Raw genomic sequence first — 17,313 nt, 5'->3', positions numbered from 1 at the left:
ACCTTACAGATAATTGTTTGTGTGTTTAAAAACATAATTCCACTATGACATTATGGGGTATTGTGTGTAGGCCACTGACACACAATCCAAATTGTATCCATTTTAAATGCAGGCTGTAATGTGGAAAAAGTCAAATGTTGTGCATTCTTTCTGAAGGCACTGTATGTTCATCTGACAGAGATATCATACATTTTGTATTTTATTCCCAATTCATCTACATCAGGTGACAATATATATATATATTTGTATATTTTATACACGCACATCATTTAACTGGATGATCTGTGGTGCGATCATGCCAGCTCTCTCTCTCTCTCTCTCTCTCTCTCTCTCTCTCTCTCTCATTCTCTCTCTCCATATTCTGTCAACCTTTAGTTTTTTGTCTTTTTCTGTTCATCCCTCTGACTAGACTGATAACAGTGTGATAAAACGGTTTGTCTGGCTGTGGCAGAATGAAGGAATGGAAGGCTGAAACATGGGGAAAGGGAGGGCTGCTGTGGAGTGTAATGCATGATTTAGAGCTGCCTGTATGTAGACTGGAGGAGGAGATAAGAGATCTACTGGCTACGGCAGCCATCTTTTGAGCCATGCACAGTCATCCCCTCCCTCCCAGTGATCTGGTCTATAGTTCCAGATAGCCTCACAATGCTGTTATCTACCGTCACACCATAGACCATCACATCTCAGATGACAGTCACTGCCAAGACAAACAGAATGTTTTCTCTTCCATTACTTCTCTTGGTTTGTGGTTTGGGTCAGTCTCATTGTTGTCAGATTGTTGTTCTGAGGTTATTTCATACAATTGAATGATTGACAGGGATGATTGAATGTCTTCAAGGGGTACATTTTTTTCTAGGGGTCGATTTTTGGACACCACATCCTCGAGGAATATTTGTAAATAAGTGTCGGCTTCCTGATGTGACAGAGTAAATCAGAAGCTAAACACACAGTAGACCTGTTCATATTCCACACCTGTATCACATTCTACACCTGTATCACATTCTACACCTGTATCACATTCTATACCTGTGTTGAGATGTGACTATCATTAATTTGATGACCTGCTATGTATCAAATAATTACCTAACATTTAATCATTACCCAATTCAATTAATCATGTAACAATTAAATCATTAGGAATCTGGGACACCACAGGAAAAGTTTAATGTGTTACCATTTCCCAAATGAACTCTATCATACCAGTCATCAACCAATCATTTCCTCATATCAGTCTTATTCTGAATGTCGTTGACCCCGTAAATCTGGTGGTAAGTGATGAATCAGTGATATACAAATTGGCTTAATTATTTATTTACTAACTAAATAATCACACAGAATTACATAAACACACACACACGTGGTATAGGTTATATTGATTACTAAGATAATGCAATGAAACGTCCCTAGTGGACCAACCTGATATGATGGCTAGTTACACAATGGAAAGGGGGTGGGGAAAGAGAGTGGACTTATTGTACATACATGTGGAAATGACCGCATATTCGAAAATAATTGCAATGTATATATTTATGCGTGGATGTGTTTGTCGCCTCTGTTGAATTCAATCCGTCATTGGGAAGTGGTTCAATGTAAGTCTCTGGTTGTCCACCAGAGGTCACAATGTCGTTCTTAGTTGTAGCTATTTCTTAGAGTGTCCTTAGAATGGATACTCCGGAGGTACATATGGTGGTGAGAGGAAACTGTTCTTTGCAGTTGTAAGCTTCTTTGTCTCGGAGTGTTCGTAATCCAGATGTTCCACACGCGGTGGTCTTTCGTTGAGTTTACTAGACTACCAGTACTTAATAACCTCTTACATCTACACGTTCCGCTAGCGGAACGTCTGCTCCAATATCCAATGATGGGCGGGGCGCGAAATACAAACTCCTCTAAAATCCGAAAACTTCCATTTTTCAAACATATGACTATTTTACAGCTATTTAAAGACAAGACACTCCTTTATCTAACCACACTGTACGATTTCAAAAAGGCTTTACAGCGAAAGCAAAACATTAGATTATGTCAGCAGAGTACCCAGCCAGAAATAATCAGACACCCATTTTTCAAGCTAGCATATCATGTCACATAAACCCAAACCATAGCTAAATGCAGCACTAACCTTTTATGATCTTCATCAGATGACACACCTAGGACATTATGTTATACAATACATGCATGTCTGTTCAATCAAGTTCATATTTATATCAAAAACCAGCTTTTTACATTAGCATGTGACGTTCAGAACTAGCATTCCCACCGCTTCCGGTGATTTTACTAAATTACTCACGATAAACGTTCACAAAAAGCATAACAATTATTTTAAGAATTATAGATACAGAACTCCTCTATGCACTCGATATGTCCGATTTTAAAATAGCTTTTCGGATGAAGCACATTTTGCAATAATCTAAGTACATAGCCCAGCCATCACGGGCTAGCTATTTAGACACCCAACCAGTTTAGCCTTCACCAAAATCACATTTCCTATAAGAAAAATGTTCTTACCTTGCTTGTTCTTCGTCAGAATACACTGCCAGGACTTCTACTTCAATAACAAATGTAGGTTTGGTCCCAAATAATCCATCGTTATGTTCCATCAAGACGTTTTGTTCGTGCGTTCTAGACACTATCCCAACGCTAAATCTCGGCCACGAGCATGACGCAGAATTTGACAAAAAAAATTCTAAATATTCCATTACCGTACTTTGAAGCATGTCAACCGCTGTTTAAAACCAATTTTTATGCAATTTATCTCGTAGAAAAGCGATAATATTCCGACCGGGAATCTGCCTGTCTGTATACTGAGGGAAAAACCGAAAGCCGGGGGCGGGGCGGCGCGAGCGTAAGGCTTAGTCCACTGAGTGACCACTTAGCTTTTGCTCTCCCTTGTTTCAGCCAGGGCTTTGAATTACGTCATTCCTGTTTTTCCCGGGCTCTGAGACTTCATTGGAGACGTGGGAAGTGTCACGTAACAGCAGAGATCCCTTGTAATAGATAGAGAGAATCAACAAGGGCAAGAAATGTTCAAACAGGGTACTTCCTGAACAGAAGCATCTCAGGTTTTTGCCTGCCATAGGAGTTCTGTTATACTCACAGACACCATTCAAACAGTTTCAGAAACTGTGGAGTGTTTTCTCTCCAAAGCTAATAATTATATGCATATTCTAGTTTCTGGGCAGGACTAATAATCAGATTAAATCGGGTACGTTTTTTATCCAGCCGTGAAAATACTGCCCCCTAGCCATAAGAGGTTAAACAGCTGCAAACTGGATGTTCCAGTGTAGTCTTTATCTTCTTCACTTGAGAGTTTGAGGGCATTACCATTTTCTGGTGTTGTAGTTTTAAACCAATTGTCAGCCGTGTAGCCACCGCTACACACTGTCTGGTCTGTATTTAAATTCCAACCATTTCAACATGTGGACCCCATCCTCACATTCTCTGGTCTCAATGGTTGATTATTCAGGGTATGCCTAGGACCACTTTACACACCTGCAGCAACCCATCATGTTTTGGTCTAATGTACATTTCGCTACGAGTCCTTTTTAAGCACTCTGGTTCAAAGGGGGCATTCCATCACGCCGGCATAATGTCTGTGCTCACCTGGGTGTGGTTACTGACTGGGTAAAACTTTATATGACAGCAATTATCTAATTTAGAAGGCTAAAATCACATTGTTAACCTCTAGGGGCTAGGGGGCAATATTTTCACGGCCGGATGAAAAACGTACCCAATTTAAACAGGTTACTACTCTGGCCCAGAAAATTGAATATGCATATTATTAGTATTTGAATAGAAAACACTCTGAAGTTTCTAAAACTGTTTGAATGGTGTCTGTGAGTATAACAGAACTCATATGGCAGGCCAAAAAACAGAGAAAAATTGAATCAGGAAGTGGGAGAATTTAGAAATATAGTTTTTGTTTTGAATCCCTTGGAAAACTACAGTGACATAGGATTTACGTTACACCTCCTAACTCTTCCATTGGCTGTCAATAATCTTTATGAACTGGTTTCAACCGTCATCTGTTACCGGGCAGATCATTTTGGCTCAGTCAATCATTGGCCAGTCTGAGGAGAGGTGTCTTATGATGTGCGTGTACGTGACGTCATCATTTTTATATTTTTCTTCTGGGATGAATAGCTACAGCCCGGTTGTAAAATTATCGCAATTTTGACGTGTTTCTACAAACGGTAATGGAACTTTCAACATTTTGTCTATGGATTTGCGTCCACGCCACATGGCATTGTAAAGTGTTCTGGATGAGTCAACAAAATGGACGTATTTGGACATAAATGATGGACTTTGCAGAACAAATGAACATTTCTTGTGGAAGTGGGTGCCCATCCGAGTGCATTCCGCCGAAGATCAGCAAAGGTAAGTAAATGTTTCGAACATATTGTTAGAGATTTGTCGACGCCGTGGTTGTAGGCTAACTGTATAGCTTAGCATTGAAGGCTAAGTTCTGTACTCAGAATATTGAACAATGTGCTTTTTCCGTAACGTTATTTTGAAATCTGACAAAGTGGTTGCATAAACGAGTAGATTATCTCTAATTCTTAAAAAAATTGTTATACATTTTTTCAGAGTTTATGAGTTATTCCGTAAATTAAATGTGCCTATTCACCGGTCGTTATGGGGAGAAAACATTTTCTGAACGTCACGCGCCAATGTAAATTTTTTTGGGGGGGATATAAATATAAACTTGATTGAACAAAAAAGGCATGTATTGTCTAACATGATGTCCTAGGAGTGTCATCTGATGAAGATTGTCAAAGGTTAGTGCTTAATTGTAGCTGTATATCTGGTTTTGTGATGGCTATCGTGCTTGGAAAATTGCTTTTCTTTTTTTTTTGCTGAGGTGCTATGCTAAAATAATCTAATGTTTTTCTTTCACCATAAAGCCTTTTTGAAATCGGACAATGTGATTGGATTAACGAGTAGAGTATCTTTAAAATGCCGTATAATACTTGAATTTTAATTTTGAGATTATTTTGTTTTGAATATTGCGCCGTCCTATCTCACTGGCTGTTGTCCAACCAATCCCGTTAACGGGATTGTATCCTCAAGAGGTTCCTCTCTGGCGCAGGTGTTCCGCTAGCGACCCACCTCGACAATATCCGGTGAAATTGCAGAGCGCCAAATTCAAAATACAGAAATACTCATAATAAACATTCATAAAAGATACAAGTGTTATACATCGGCTTAAAGATTAACTTCTTGTTAATCCAGCCGCTGTGTCAGATTTCAAAAAGGCTTTACGGCGAAAGCATACCATGCGATTATCTGAGGACAGCGCCCTGCTTACAAAAGCATACAAACATTTTCAAGCCAAGTAGAGGAGTCACGAAAGTCAGAAATAGCGATAAAATTAATCACTTACCTTTGATGATCTTCATCTGGTTGCAGTCACAAGAGTCCCTGTTACACAATAAATGTTTGTTTTGTTCGATAAAGTTCCTCTTTATGTCCCCAAAACGTGCGTTTTGTTCAGTAATCCCCTAGCTCAATGGCGGTCACAACATGCAGACGAATACATCCTAATAGTACCGGTAAAGTTTGTTGAAACATGTCAAACGATGTTTATAATTAATCCTCAGGTTGTCTATTGTCTAAATAATCGATAATATTTAAACTGGACAATAGCATATTCAATAGAAAGGTAAAAGAACGAAGGGTGCACAATCGGTCACGTGCGCAAACCAACTCTGCTTCATTCTACAGTCCACTTAGAAAATTGTCTAATTCTTCCTCATTTTTCAGAAAACATGCCTGAAACAATGTCTAAAGACAGTTGACATCTAGTGGAAGCCATAGGAACTGCAATCTTGGTCCTAACCCAATACATACTGTATAGGCATTCAATTGAAAACTACACACATCAAAAATATCCCACTTCCTGAATGGATTTTCCTCCGATTTTTGCCTGCCATATCAGTTCTGTAATCCTCACAGACATCATTTTAACAGTCTTGGAAACTTTAGAGTGTTTTCTATCCAAATCAACCAATTACATGCATATCCTAGCTTCTGGGCAGTTTCCTTTGGGCACGCTTCTCATCCAGATGTCAAAATACTGCCCCCAAGCCATAACAAGTTTTAATTTCACAAAAGTATTCTTATACTTAATCATTTATTTTATACAACATTTAGATGCAAACCTTACAACTCAGATGTGTACACTCTCAGTTATCTTGTTATACCATCCTTAATGACATCACAAAATACTAAATGATTTGACATGATTATTGTTTAGATCCCCACCAACCATTCCAAATGTTTGGATTTCAAAACTAATGTTCCAACGTCCAATCTTTTGATGTTGACGTTTTGGCGGCACAGTCTCTCTGTGTAACATTCAGACATTCCATTCTCAATACTGCAGACCCAAAGGCAGAGTTTCTGCAATTATTTACGATCCAGTTGTTAAGTCCTTAAACTGGGCCAACTACCTCAGGAGAGAGAGAGAGAGTTTGGCTATCTGTCAGCCATTGGCCTAGCTGATCCAGCACCTTTGATACTCACCCAGGAGAGAGAGTCATGACACCTGTATCATATTCTACACCTGTATCATATTCCATACATGTATCACATTCGACACCTGTATCACATTCTATACCTGTATCACATTTTATACATGAGTCCTGGGTCTAAAGTGAATCAAAATTATGTCATCCTGCTTGTCCTTGGGGGTGTGTTTAGCTTTCAGAATCTGTTAGGAGTCGTACAGACAGAGAACCTTGCCGAACTTAACACACTTACCCCTGTAAGTCAATTCACATGGCAGATACACTGTGCTGTTTTAATTGATAGTTGAACGTAATTTAAACCTCCCCAGAGAAACTCACTTGCCAGAGCCACAATATGTCACTGCTGCTTTAAACCAGATGGCTGTTTGAGTGACAAGGACATCAACAACATGTGTGGGAAACTGCCTATAGAGCACGAAGCAACATAACTAAAAGTCCTTTATAGAGAAAATACTTCACTTGAAGGATGATTGTCAGATTTGTATGGTTAGGAGTATAGGAAAAGTTAGAAATAGATTGAAGAAAAACCTGGCCTACCACATAAAAGTATATATTTTACCTTACATGATTCATATTGTTATTAAGGCAAAAACAAAAGTAGGGTGGTTGGTCGGGGTGGATGGGTAGACGTATAACGCTAACGTCTAGCAACTCAAAGGGTGTGAGTTCAAATCTCATCACGGACAACTTTATCATTTTAGCTAATTAACAACTTTTCAACTACTTACTACTTTTTTGCTATTTTGTAACTACTTGGAAACTAACCCTTCCCCTAACCTTAACTCTTCTAGCTAACCCCTCCCCTAACCCTAACCTTAACCCTTTAACCTAACTCCTAAACTTAACTCTAACCTTGACCCTAACACCTAGTCTAGCTAACGTTAGCCAGCTAGTTAACGTTAGCCAAATAGATAGAATTTGTAATAAATAATGTTTTACAAATTCGTAACATATAATGTAAATTATATTTCATAACATATCATACGAAATGAGTGATGGACATCCACAAATTAATACATACAATACGTAACATATCATACTAAATGGAGTGTCTCGGTTTTACCGTACAGAATAATACGAAATGCTTTGATACCAGGATGAGTTATATTGTCATAAGGTTTGAAGAGGAGTTGCTGCCAAGATTGTGGTAGTAAAACAGTATAAATGTGTGCTTTTTTGAAATATTATTTTGAGAAATGGTAGGATAACCTCATACACACAAGTCTTAAAGGCACTGCCTGGTCAATCCGAATTCGGCAGTTGCCGTACAACATTTACAGCAACATGGGCTTTACAGAAGTCAGAGCATTTATACTCCTTGCACTTCGCAGAGCAAAGCTGTTGTGAAGGTTGTTGTCAAGGAAGTGAGTTTGTGTTTATACTGGACCTCCCGCCCCCACCTACCGTCAACCAATCATGTCAATGCGGAGCTATACGGAACAGGGAGAGCATTTTAATAAACAATGGACATGAAACAGAACAGGAACAACGCCTGGACAGGGGAAAAATAATGACATCAATGCTGACACAGGGAACAAACTGAGGAGCAGACCGATATAGAGGGGGTAATCAACAAGGTAATGGAGTCCAGGTGAATCCAATATTGCGCAGCTGTGCGTAATGAAGGGCAGCCTGGCGCCCTCGAGCATCAGAGAGGGAGAGCAGGAGCAGTGGTGACAAGTAACTGCTCATAACATGGACCTGAGGAAAAAAATTTTTTATTTACCTTGGTTTCACAGTAACTACATGCAGTTACTGTTAACATGACCCCCATGTTCTCCAAAACACAATACAAGAGGCAGGATACTTGTCCATATGATTAAGCATGTATTTAATGTAGCAAAAATGTTCGAACCAAATTAGCTTTTTTGCTTGGTAGGGAAGTATAAACATCCCTAATGCGTCTCCTGCGTTCTGCAGGGACCCATAGATAATACTGGGGCTGTAGAGACAGAAGCAGCACGGCTTGAAATGTGGGTTCACACACACACACACACCACACACACACACACACACACCTCATGTGGTTCAGGCACTGTGCTATAGCAGGAGACCAGACCCAGACTGAGACTTATAATAATGTAGTTCTATGCCCCTTCAACAGTGCCAATTCACACATTGTGACACTAATTGAAAACCATGTCTGGCCTGGCAGACAAATATGTACAATGTGTGAATAGTCCACTACTTAACTGTATTTTATCATACAACAAATGCCAATCACATAGCCTTGGGAGAATATTTAATTGCATAGATAATTATTGTCCCTGCTCATATGTGAACCATTTCAGGAAACTAGGTGTATGTCGCGGGTCACTACCTCACACGAGAGCCATTTGAACGTAATCTTTTTTTTAATCAAAATGTGTTTTTTTGGCAGAAACACCTTCTCAAACATGTGAACTTCCATGTGCCTTAATAACAAATGTGCATGCCATCTGTCAATACGAATAAAATTGTTAAATTACGAGCCTAGTTGGTTTAGCCACAGAAAAAAGCAGCAACCTTCCTGCTAGCTATGATTGGCTGAGATATGAGTGGGCTGGACATGCCAAGAGAGGAGTTTGGATTGGTCTGCCATATAGCAAGCTTCTGTCTATTTCAGTTGGTTAGTATGTGTAGGTAATCCTGTCTAACACAGCTTTTTGAAATATATTGCTTAGTTGAACTGTATTAGTATTGCTCTCCACTTTCTGGAGGACCAAGTTTTGAAATCAGTGGAATTAGAGTATGATAGCTAAGGAGATGGAGAAAACTCCTCTCTCCGGATCACATCTTCAAACTAAGGGCAACCATGGCATCCATGGAGGCATCCATGGAGGAGTGTCCAACCATGATGTATACGGGTAAGATTATCTGGCTAACTACATTTTTAGATATTACACATTTCTAATTTTGACAGTCATTTTCATTTCAAGTTAATGTGTACTGTTAGCTAGCTAGCTAACATATGTATGATCTTATTAGTTGTATCTCAGAGCCATTTGCTTGAATAGTTCTAGCCTAATGGTAGCTAACTAACATTAGATTTATGCAGAATAGTAACGTCATGAGCTGGGATTATGGTTCATTGTTTAGCTAGCTAGCTAGCTACATGTCTTAACAAAAGACTTCACTATGCAAGTATCCGATTCAATAGAATGTCACTGCAACAACTGTTAGCCAGTTAGCTTGGGTGCTTGACTGCTGTTGATAGGACAGAAACCTTGGATCAACCCTTAAAGGGATGGGTGGGGCTAAAGCTTAAGAGGGTGTGAACAGCGCTGAATGGGTGTAGACAAAGAAGAGCTCTCCAGTAGGTACCAAAATATTCAAATGCCATTTTCTCAAAAGTGAGGTTACAAGTTTATCAACTTTCAAAGCAGAATTACTTTCCCATTGTTCCTCTAATGCAGTGTATGATGTACCATTTTGTATGATATATCAAATTGTATTACATAAGACCGAATCAAGGCTGTCGATCACATATATTTCCAGCGGATTAAACGGCAAAAAAATCCTCCTTTTAGAAAGATTCAATTTTTGTTTTGTTAGTTATCAGCCTCTATCAACAGCTAGAACTAATCAGACTATTTGAGTCTCTGAGTCTCTTAGTGAAATTAGACACTCACTCTATCCAATCACCTGACACTTCAGCTCGGTCCCAAATTGAATAGGGTGCCATTTGGGACACAGTTTTTGTCACGCAGAGGCTATAGAGGAGGTCAAACAGGAATATTGGAAAAGTTACAGTTGTGTTACCCCATTCCACTGTAGCTATAGCTACTCGAAGGAAATCCCCAGGCATATTCTAGATGCCTAGCCAACCGACAGTCAGTCTCTGAGGCTCTGCTACATGGGGCCACAGGTGTTGAGAGCTAGTTCTCACAGACTGTATTTGTTTCTCCTTGCTCACGGTCAGATCTTTATTTGACTAATGATGTTTTCCCCTCATCTGAGCAGGGAGAGACTGGAGGCAGCTCTGAAGAGAGTGGGCATCTGAACACCTGCTTGAGTTTCCCCGCCTCTCACACACTACACTGGGAGACACACGCACACACACATGCTCCACTGGGAGACATATGGTCACCAGTCACTGCAACTCAGTGGGAAAATTACCACTGAAGCAGCACACAGATGAGGGAAGAAAGTGTGTGTGTGTGTGTGTGCGCACGCACGCACAGTGGGAACGAATTAACACCAGTCATGTTCAATTAGTTTCTTCCATTTTAGCAATAATGATAAGATATGACAATATCTTGCCTTTGTAACTGTACAGGTGTATGAGTATTTTGAATGCTACTTTGTGAGAAGGCACAAAGACAGGAGCCCCATATTTCAGACAGTAGGCTGTAAGGCTGCATACTTAGTGAGCTTTGGGATTCCATACAGAGGTCCATAGAATAGCACTGCTATTTTCACTGTCATCTCAAATCCTGAGAGATACAAGCAGCAAGAAAATGTTATATCTGCAAGCAGCAATGAACAGGGTTAACAGGATGACATAAAGGACACAAGATATTCTGGATAACAAAAGAAGCACTCATGTAGGAAATATCTTCCTTTATATGGGCTCCCGAGTGGCGCAGCATTCTGATGCACTGCATCTCAGTGCTAGAGGCGTCACTACAGACCCTGGTTTGATTCCAGGTTGTATCACAACCGGCCGTGATTGGGAGTCCCATAGGGTGGCGTAAATTTGGCTCAGAGTTGTTATTTTTAGGCCGTCATTGTGAATAAACATTTGTTGACTTGCCGAGTTAAATAAAGGTAACATTTTAAAATAATTTTAAAAATGATGTGCAATCAGTGAAAACATTACCATGTTGATTTAAATCTCAGTTGGTACACTCAACATTAGCATTCCAAAATACATCAATACACTCTCACAGCTGTAATACGCTGACTGCGCAAGCAGCACGACTTCCAGTTTTACATTTTACAGAATAAAATATCCACTTTTCACTACATTCAGACCACAACTCTAGAGATAGTAGGAGCAGTAGAGATACTCTGAATGATCGGCTATGAAAAGCCAACTGACATTTACTCCTGAGGTGCTGACCTGTTGCACCCTCCACAACCACTGCAATTATTATTATTTAACCCTGCTGGTCATCTGTGAACGTTTGAACATCTTGGCCATGTTCTATTATAATCTCCACCTGGCACAGCCAGAAAAGGACGGGCCACCCCTCATAGCCTGGTTCCTCTCTATGTTTCTTCCTAGGTTCCGGCCTTTCTAGGGAGTTTTTCCTAGCCACTGTGCTCCTACACCTGCATTGCTTGTGATTTGGGGTTTTAGGCTGGGTTTCTGTACAGCACTTTGTGACATCAGCTGATGTAAGAAGGGCTTTATAAATACATTTGATTGATTGATTGAGCAGGGATGGTGAGTGACAGGCAGTGGTTGCAGAAGACCAGCCGGAGCTTGCCGAGGAGTCTTATTCATTGGAATTGTGATACAGTGAATACAGTGAATTATAGGTTAAATAATCTGTCTGTAAACAATTGTTGGAAAAATTACGGTGTAAAATAGTTGATTGTTTGAGAAATTGAAATTATTAGATTTTTGCTATCTTGTATTTTTGCTATCTTGTATTCACTGTATCACAATTCCAATGGGTCAGAAGTTTACATACACTAAGTTGACTGTGCCTTTAAACAGCTGAAAAATTCCAGAAAATTGTGTCATGGCTTTAGAAGCTTCTGATTGGCTACTTGACATCATTTGAGTCAATCGTAGGTGTACCTGTGGATGTATTTCAAGGCCTACCTTCAAACTCAGTGCCTCTTTGCTTGACATCATGAGAAATGTGCTTTCGCCGAAAAGCTATTTTAAAATCGGACATAGCGATTGCATAAAGGAGTTCTGTATCTATAATTCTTAAAATAATTGTTATGTATTTTGTCAACGTTTATCATGAGTAATTTAGTAAATTCACCGGAAGTTTGCTGGTTTTCTCAGGAGTCCCTAAAACATTAAACAACATGAATTACAATGTCATTCTCATGTCATTACATCAGCTAGCTAGCTGGCTAATGTTAGCTATTCAGCTAACTTGCTAAATAGTGATTTTCGTAATTTAACTTTTTGACCAAAGAACATGCACAATTGTTTGTCTCTACATTAACTAACATATTCCTCTCAATTGTACATTTTTTGCTTGACTCATTATAACGTTATAATTACTGACATTTGCTTCTCCCATAATATTTTGTCAGCCATCTTTACTGCGGAAAGTCACCAGGGACGGGTGACTCGCGTCAAATGTGTCATTGGAACCAGTCGATATGATTGGTCGTATAAAAACTTTGCGACCCAAATGCATAATGAGTGCTCTAACTCCCCTTTGTGGTGGTCTGGAGCAATGAAGCCATGATGCTGGATACCTCCTAAGTCCCGTGGTGTAAGCTCGCAACTTTTAAAGGAGGAACCACTGTACATTTTGTTTGTTTTATCAATAGGGGTGCACTTCCTATGGAACATTGACACAGTCCACATAACACCACTGAAGACTTCAGAGGATTATGACATTTAGAGCAATGTGTGTTTTTGAGCATGAGGTTAGGTGAAACACATGAACAAAGTAGAGTAAATATGTGAACCAGTTTCAGGAAACTAGGCGTATGTCGCGGGTCACTACTTCAAAGGCGAGCCGTTTGAATGTAAACAGGTTTTTTTCAGCAAAATGCATTTTTTTGTTGTTGGCAGAAACACCTTCTCGAACATGTGAACTTGCATGTGCCTTAATAACAAACTTGTATGCCATCTGTAAATCGGAATAAAATTGTTAAATTATAAGCTTAGTTGGTTGGAAAAAGCAGCAAACTTCCCGCTAGCCATGATTGGCTGAGATAATGAGTGGGCTGGACATGCCGAGAGATCAGTTTAGATTGGTCTGCCATATAGCACGCTTCTGTCTGAGCTGGTCAGTATGTGTAGGTAATCCTGTCTAAAGCAGCTTTTTTTCAATGTATAGTGTAGTAAAACTTAACAAAAGACTCCACTACGCAAGTATCCATTTCAATAGAACGTCACTGCAACAACTGTTTTGGAGCGCTCTCGTCTGAGTGTGAGCGCAGAATAACTGAGGAATTTAAGAACACTCAACACCTGTTGAATATGGCCGGTGTCAGTAAACGTTGGCAAAAGCATAATTAAATTGTTGCCAGCAGCCCAGTTAGTCACAAATACTCTGGATGACATGAAAACAGCCTAACCAGGTCTGCTACGGTGAGTAAAATGGTGAGAGTTTGGGTGGGGGATAAAGCTGTAGATGATTCTTATGGCATTGGACACGGTCAGTGTGAACCAGAGAGTCTTCACACAACGGGCCAAGCAAGCTGTACAAACAAAACGGAAACGACACAGGACATTTTATTTAATGAAATGGGTTGCAGTCTGCTGTGAAGCTTTCAGCTACAGCTTCAGATATATGTTTCTAATTTTGTCAGAAAGTTATTTTCATTGCAAGTTAAAGCTTACTGTTAGCTAGCTAGCTGACTTTAGATGGTTGGCTTGCTAGCTAACATTACATGTATGATCTGTGTGGGTTTATAGCTCAGAAAACCATTTTGCATTGCTAGTTATAGCCTAATGTTAGCTAGTTAACTAGCTAACATTGAACTTTTTGGTTAACTTTAGCTAGCTATGACAATCAGTTTGTATTGCTAGTACTAGTATGGATTGGGATTATGGTTCATTGTTTAGCTAGCTACATGTGTAAACAAAAGACCGGTGTGTCTGACGGTGATTACAGCTATCTATTGTATAATAATGCTAAAATATTTGTATCTGGAATTTGTCTTTCAGCATCAGTAGAACACGCCTGACTCTCCTCCACCAGTCATACAAGGAGAATGGTTTAATGCCTTCCTTCAAAATGAGAGCTGGCCCAAGCAAGCACAGGTTACACCTGAAGCATGAGGACTTGCAGCGAGTGGTGAACTTCATCAACAATAACACAGAGGATAATACTCGGGACTCTGACGATCTATTAGTTACACAGACTTTTGGCCTCCCATCCTATTCTAACCACCTCTTGCCAGCTTTGTATTCTTGTTACCTGATGACATTGCTGTACAATATGATCTTGTTGCCATCTAATGCACATTCAAATGTCATAGATCAACACTGCAGAGCTCTCCCTGTCCTCTGCCGTGCCTTGATTGTATTACTGTTGATGATATCTGTAAATGTGCATGTACACCCTGGCCCATCTACTGTTGCTAGCCCCAATTGTGCTCTGATATCTGCTTCACTGATTTCTGCTCTCGTAAAAGCCTGGGTTTTCTGCATGTTAACACTAGAAGCTTATTATCTAAAATGGATCAATTGAAAGTGTGGGTTCACGGCTCCAATCCAGATGTGTAGGTCATTACTGAGACGTGGTTACGGAAGAGTGTTTTGAATATGGATGTTAACCTTTCTAGTTATAACCTTTTTTGGCAAGACAGATCTTCCAAAGGTGGGGGATTGGCAATCATTACCAAGGATCACCTTCAGTGCTCAGTTGTCTCCATCAAGTCTGTCCCCAAATAATTAGATTTTCTGGTTTTAAGCATTAAACTTGCAAATAGCTCTTTATTAACTGTTGCTGGGTGCTATCATCCTCCATCAGCACCGGCCTGTACCCTACCTGCCCTAAACTCTCTCCTGGCCCCTTACACTAAGTCTGAATTTCTTCTGCTAGGTGACCTAAACTGGGTCATGGTTAAACCACCTGACCAAGTCCTAAAGCAATGGGACTGCCTAAAAGGCTAATCTCCTCAATGTTATCCTCACAAATAATCCTGATAGGTATCAGTCTGGTGTTTTCTGTAATGACCTTAGTGATCACTGTTTTACAGCTTGTGTTCGTAATGGCTGCACAGTGAAACGACCTGTCCTGATTTGTCATAGACACTTGCTGAAAAACTTTAATGATCAAGCCTTCCTTCATGAACTGGCCTCTAAAATGGTATAGAATCAGCTTGATCCCCTCTGTCGAAGACGCCCTCTCCCTCGCACGCCGAAAGACTGATATTGTTCAGGTGGTCTCCTAACCAAGACTCCAAATACTTGTTCGTTTTTCTAAAAGAGGCCTGAAACCTTGGATAAAGACTGTTGACATCTAGTGGAAGCCATAGGAATTGCAATCTGGGAGACGTATTTACATAGAAACAATAGGTTTCCATAATAAGAGCCTGGGACCTAAAAAAATAAAGAATTCAGGGTTGGATATTCTTTGGATTTTTGCCTGCCATATCAATTATGTTAAAGTCTCAGACATTATGTTAACAGTTTTAGAAACTTCTATGTGTTTTCTATGCAATGCTACCAATTATATGCATATCCTGGTTTCTGGGCCTGAGTAACAGGCAGTTTACTTTGGGAATGTCAGTCAGGTGGAAATTCAGGAAACTAGACCCTATCCCTAAATTTTTAAGACCTGGAGAACAAACCCTCCTCCTCATAGCTGCCCATGTCCCTTAATGTTGATGATGTGGTTGTTTGTTACTGACAAGAAGCACATGGCTGAGCTCTTTAATCACCACTTCATTAAGTCAGGATTCCTATTTGACTCAGCCATGCATCCTTGGCCGGCCAACATTTCCTCATCTCCCACCCCTTCTAACGCAACTAGCCCAGATGCTCCTCCCTCTTTTTCCCCTGCACCGCTGCAAAGTTTCTCCCTGCAGGTGTTCACTGAGTCTGAGGAGCTAAAGGAGCTCCTTAAACTTAACCCCAAAGAAAACATCTGTGTCAGATGGTTTAGACCCTTACTTCTGTAAGGTTGCTGCCCCTATAATCGCCAAGCCTATCTATGACCTTTTTAACCGGTCTCTCCTCTCTGGGGAGGTTCCCATTGCTTGGAAGGCAGCCACGGTTCGTCCGTTATTTAAAGGGGGAGATCAAGCTGATCCTAACTCTTATAGGCCTATTTCTATTTTGCCCTGTTTATCAAATGTGTTGGAAAAATTTCTCAATAATCAACCGACTGGCTTTCTTGATGTCTATAGTATTCTCTCTGGTATGCAATCTGGTTTCCGCTCAGGTTATGGATGTGTCACTGCAACCTTAAAGGTCATCAATGATGTCACCATTGCCCTTGATTCTAAGCAATGTTGTGCTGCTATTTTTATTGACTTGGCCAAAGCTTTTGATACGGTAGACCATTCCTTTCTTGTGGGCCAGCTAAGGAGTATTGTTGTCTCTGAGGTGTCTTTGGTCTGGTTTGCTAACTACCTCTCTCAAAGAGTGCAGTGTATAAAGTCTGTCACCAAGGGAGTACCCCAAGGCTCGATACTAGGCAACACGCTCTTCTCATTTTACATCAGCAACATAGCCCAGGCAGTAGGAAGCTCTCTCATCCATTTATATGCAGATTATACAGTTTTATACTCAGCTGGCCCCTCCTGGATTTTGTGTTAAATGCTCTACAACAAAGCTTTCTTAGTGTCCAACAAGCTTTCTCTGCCCTTAACCTTGTTCTGAACACCTCCAAAACAAATGTCATGTGGTTTGGTAAGAAGAATGCTCCTCTCCCCACAGGTGTGATTACTACCTCTGAGGGTTTAGAGCTTGAGGAAGTCACCTCATACAAGTACTTGGGAGTATGGGTAGACGGTACACTGTCCTTCTCTCAGCACATATCAAAGCTGCAGGCTAAAGTTAAATCTGGACTTGATTTCTTCTATCATAATCACTCCTCTTTCACCCCAGCTGCCAAACTAACCCTGATTCAGATAACCATGCTACCCATGCTAGATTATGGAGACGCAATTTATAGATCGACAGATCAGGATGCTCTCGAGCGGCTAGATG

The sequence above is a fragment of the Salmo trutta genome, chromosome 33, assembly GCF_901001165.1.
Source record: "Salmo trutta chromosome 33, fSalTru1.1, whole genome shotgun sequence".
NCBI classification, from domain to species: Eukaryota; Metazoa; Chordata; class Actinopteri; order Salmoniformes; family Salmonidae; genus Salmo; species Salmo trutta.
Note: the sequence above shows the minus strand (reverse complement) of the source record.